This window comes from Arachis ipaensis, chromosome B08 (assembly GCF_000816755.2).
Source record: "Arachis ipaensis cultivar K30076 chromosome B08, Araip1.1, whole genome shotgun sequence".
Classification (NCBI taxonomy): Eukaryota; Viridiplantae; Streptophyta; class Magnoliopsida; order Fabales; family Fabaceae; genus Arachis; species Arachis ipaensis.
This window is the reverse complement of record NC_029792.2, coordinates 28,106,243-28,112,095: the sequence shown is the minus strand read 5'-3', so window position 1 is coordinate 28,112,095 and position 5,853 is coordinate 28,106,243.

Sequence of the window (5,853 nt, the reverse complement as noted above, 5' to 3'; positions counted from 1 at the left end):
CCCTATTCTTTTTGTCTTTCCCATCCTTTAATTCTAAGACATTGGGCCAGCTTGCTTTAGGCCCATCAATTTCCTTTCCATAAACATTTGAAACTTCTATTTGAAATCCCTCATAATTGCATGATAATGTGCACTGTGAATCTACCTCCTGATTAGTTGCAGCTGGTCCCACCGAGATTTCCTTCCCCTTTGTATGCTCATAATTACTACTCTCATAATGATAATTTAAAAATTGTATATTCCATTCATTCAATTCAGAAGGCAAAATCACTACTTTGCCCTTGTCCTGTTCAACGTTCGAATGTTCCTTCTCCAGGATCCTTGCCGCCGGATCCCATCTAGCCACCCTCGGCTTAACTCCATCATTGGTTGCATTCCTTATATCAACTTGTTGCACCTCTTCCATGGCCACTAAATGCTTACTTCCTTGGTCAATCTTCGCTTCCGAAAAACATTCTTCCCGATACACCTCTCTACCTACCTCTTTCACAACATCAAATCCACTCGCACCAATGGTGACATGAATCCACTCGTTGATCATATCGAACATACATGTATCTATTAGGACGCGACCAACACTAAATGAATTACACATTTCCGTTAAGTATCACATTTTACAACCTCACCCTATTGGTCTCCTAATCTTGTAAATGTCTCCGTTGACCAGGCATGCAAAGGTGCTCCATAATATTCTAACCATATTTTTCTAGTCTCGCTCCTCTCAGACTCATCCCATCTCCACACCATATAGAACAATTTTAACAGTTCGTTCATTCTGAATGTGTATGCTTCCTCTGCATTAGCTAATGTGTTAAGCGTTAACATTGCTTTGTATGCACCCAACTCTCTTATATGCGTTACGCACGGCCATTCATTATGAACCTTTTCCCGTAGTGCTTGAAAATTGATCCTCTTCTTTGTGCCTCCCACAATACTCCTTTGTAGCCATATAACATTATCTTTCGTCACTGTTATTTCTATTTTCTTTGACCATCCATTCTTGTTTGGGTCCTTGCTTTGCGTACCCCTTGCAGACTTATCCACATGCTCTTCTGCCTTCCTTGCATCCTTATGCTGCTGAGATCCACCTTCCTGACCTCGTCTTGTAGGTTCCTGCACTTCTTTTCCTTTAATGTCCTTCGGTTCAGGTTTTCGTCTGTACTTTACTTCTGCTACAAACATTCTTTTACCTCTCAAAACCATATGGTTCATTTCTGCAATAGCCTTCAACGCTCCCCCTTTGTAGTGTACCGGATAAAAGCGAATAGATAGATCTGCTCATTCTTGTTCTTTCACGCAAGATAGATGTCTATAATCCTGCCCGTCTAGTTGAACAACCTGAATAGTTCACGTTTTGATATATCAACCGGGAGATTATCAACAAAAATGGAGAACGAATCTAGCTCCAACCGATGATACTCTTCTTTGTTCCAAATTCTAGGATCCTTATCTTGTTTGTTTGTTTGCCTATTGCTACCCCTCCCAATGTTTACCCACCTCGTGTTTCCTCTCTCTCTCTCTCTCTCTCATTCTCTCTAAATTATATATAGTTTCATTTCCTCACCTATGACACGATATCATTAAATAAAAAAAATAAAAAAATAAACCAAGTTAATAAGAAATTTCCATGCCGTGATGATAGAGTTTTTTCTACATTAATTAAATTAATGATTTTTGCTAGTGTTCGAATTAACTCCTTTTTATTATGTCTTTTTTGTTCTAATATCTTGCTATCATATGCACCATCCTTTGTCTAGTTTTATGTTGTTATATGTATGCAATTTTAGTACAGACTCAGGTACAACAGCTCTGTGATGATCTCACTCTTAGTTGGAGGATGCTTATAAAGAAAAGGAGCTTGCTAAAATTCAGGAAAGTTGCTCTACTCTCTCTCCTTAGTTTAAAATTTTAATTATATTTATTATTAAAGGGGAGATTATTGAGTCAAGATTTGATTTGATACCTTATGATGATAAATATAATTAATTATTGTCTATTATAACTAACTATTATGATGAACAATATAGGAATCAATCAAGGATGATCAAACTAGTAAGATGAACTATGCAAATCAGCAACATTAAGAGAAATATCATTGAAGATATCAAGTCAAACTTGAAAATATATTATCATGAGTGTTTGGACAGTAACTGCACATTATCAAGATAAAGAAGAAAAGTATTTCTACTTCAATGTCAACGGAATCAATTCATAAATGATGCAATGGCTAGTTGATGAAAACGGAAATCATTCCAACATTAAAGAGAATATATCAAGTTTTATAAAAGAAGATTTTATCCGAGGAAGAAGGAACTATTTTTGACCATATTACAGATTATACAAACATTTTATTTTCTTGTTATTTGAGTGTGTTCATACTTCTCTTTTGTCTAGATTCAAGTTTAATTTGAGAGATACAAAAGGCATAGAGAGTAGTACATACAAAAACCATTTAACCTTTAATTGAGTGTTTTGATTTTAAAAGTGTGTTGGATTAGAGTGCACTTGGTTTCCCTTAACTAGGTTAGATTAGCACCTAGGTGAGTTACTAAATTTGGGATACTTTAGGTGGTTTACAAGAATGTGAGTCTTTTGAAATTAGTGTTTGTAATCCATATTGATTATAGTAAAAATTTTATCATTATCGTAATAGAGACTGGACGTAGATTACATTATAATTCGTAGTCGAACCAGGATATATCGAGGTGTCACTCTTCTCTTTCTCAATTTTCTGCACTTTTTGTTCTATACTGGATGAGACAAAATCACAAATAATCTCTTAAAATCAGAAGTTCTGCACAATTTGTTTATAAACATTAAACATACTTTCTTGATTTAATTTCTTTTCTCAATTCACTTCAAACCTTTAAAACTATTAGGTCAATGATATAATTGATTAGTTAATGATTGAATTATTTAATGGTAATAATTATTTAATGGTAATAATTATTAAATAAATATAATATTATTATTAATTGATAATTAAATTGTATATACGCCAATGAGTTATAGTTCAAATGACATAGTCTCCTATACACATATAAGAAGTCGTGGGTTCGAGTGTATCTATCTTTAGTAAAAAAAAAATTAAATGTATATACGTTGTAATTTATTCAACGCTTTTATATAATATATACATGGTGCTGTCTGTGATTGCTAGATGTAATCAGTGGCTAGCGTGACTATAAGTGTTTGACCTGTAATAATGTAACACGTAGCAGGTTGACTACCAAGTTGAATCACATCACTCTAAATTTGAAGGACAATAATTTTTTTTCATTGGTAAACAGGTGGTAACTCTTCTAATCAAGATGGTAATTATGAGTGTGTGCACTTAGTTTTTTTGTTGTTTTTTATTTTAGTTTTAGACTATGCATTTGAACCCTACCAAAAACCCACTAAGGCCCGCCCGCCCTGAACCCATTCCTACCAGATCCTACGCTGCTGCTAGGTTCCCCTGACCAGTGAAGAACGGCTAACAAACTCCTTGGCTGTCACACCTTATAAGAATTGTTAGTGATATTCCCCCCCAATGGCGCTAATCAGAACAACGAGACCACTTCTGCTCTAATGAATATGCTCGAGGATGGGTCAAGTCACAAGAATTTCAATCGGATTCCTCTGTCATAGCGCCTCTGTCAAACTCTCTTTCGTTGCCTGGTACCTGCCGTACCACACTTTTCTCTTTCTCGTATGGACTATGGTGTATTTCTACGTTTCATTTGGTACAGAATTTGACTAATGAATTCAAACAAGAAGACGTGGATCTAAATATATAATTCTTACTTTCAAAAACCAATCTTACTACTAACAAAAATAACAAAGAATACAGTAATGATTTTTCACTCTCCATTCTAACACTTCCCGTTCGTTATTCCACTGGAGCTCCGCCGCTACTTTTAACCTTCTTCATCCTGTTTAACCTTCTTCACTTAGTCTAAACATTCAATTAAACTTGTGCAAAAATAAAAGAATCTTAGCCCAAACATAGAAACCACAAAAATTTAACAATCAATATAAAAAACAAGCCCAAAGGCATTTTGAAAACAAAAAAACCCAAAAAAAATAAACCAAGTGACACCAACAGATACTCATCTTCAACTTCTCCGTACCATTGCCACAACCTGAAACCTCGCACCAACGCCACCTGCAACTGCGACTTCCTACTGCGTGGGATATTAACACACACAACAAAAACGCTATGGACGCAGACTAAGAACTAATGCCCTTTTGTCCACGGATTTAATCTAATCTTCTTCAGTTTCTTCCTCCATACCCAAAGGATGAACATCACATCAGGGTTCCACAATAACCACAGCCTACAACGAAGACATCCACACCATTCCAAAACATAACTAATGTTCTGCTTTCTCCACTTTGAACCTACTACATCGATGGAGGGACGTTGCCCATCACCGACCGGCACAAAACCCACCAAATCTCCCCCCAAACTGATTGCACCAATTGACATTCATATCCCTGGCATATCATGTATTTCCAACATAACTCTTGCAGTAAATAAAAAATAATTTACCGCGCTTAATGTGTTAGTCACACTTTAATGCTATGGATGCACAATCCACGTGTCATAATGCCATTGTAGGGTCAGCGCAAAGTATTTTTTTGTCCCAACGTTTGGGGTAAGTTCTAAAGTTGTCCCTAACATTTCAATCGTTCTATTTAAGTTCCTAACGTTTTAAAATTGGCTTAATGTTGTCCTACCGTTAGGGATCCGTTAACAGAATTGTCAACGGGACAAAATTGAGACGATTTTGAAACGTTAGGGACTTAAATAGAACGAAAATATTGGGGACAAAAACGATACATAGAAATAAATTTTAATTTTATCCTTCAATAATATCAATTTTTTATTGTATATAATATTCAATTATTTTTTAGTCACATCTAAGTAAATTACACTTAATCACACTACTTTCATTCTAAATAAATCTTTTTATATTTTTATATTAACTTATAACTTTAAGTGTAAAATTATAAAAATAAATAAATTTATTTAGAATGAAAGTAATGTGATTAAAAAATAATTGAATACTATATACAGTAAAAAATTAATATTATTAAAGGATAAAAGTAAAAATTATTTCTATGTATCGTTTTTGTCCTTAATGTTTTTATCCTATTTAAGTCCCTAACGTTTCAAAATCGTCTCAATTTTGTCATACCGTCAATTCTGTTAACGGATTCCTAATGGCAGGACAATAATGAATCAATTTTAAAATGTTAGGGACTTAAATAGGACGATTGAAATATTAAGGACAATTTAAAACTTACCCCAAATATTAAGAACTAAAACGATACTTTACTTTATAATTAATAAGGCTTAATATAATAAGAGCAATTCTTGCTCAATGGAGAAATGGGACAAAGCTGACTCCTACCTGGACTTTTGGAATTAACTCGAGCCCATCTTGCACATTATTGGTTTAGAGTGGACACCATGATCATGCGTGGACGTTTTTTTTTTTTTTTTTAACAAAAAAGTTCAACGCAGCATAATAGAGCAACAAAAAAAATCAAAACTTTAAACATCAATATGTAATAAAATAGAAACAAAAAATTATTTCTAGTGTCATATTTGAAATTGTCATCAATAATAAAAAAAATTCAAACTACTCCACTTTTTATAATTGGTTAAAAATTTCTAAAATACTTTTTCTACATCCCTTATTGTTAAAAATTTGTAATTTCCTCTCTAACCAAACGATTTTTATCAATGTTTGGATAATTGAATCGAATCAACTAATTCAATTAGATTAACCAAAAATCAATCATTAAATTGATCTGGTACAAATAAAAAATTAATTAATAATAAATTAGTAAAAAATAAAAAAA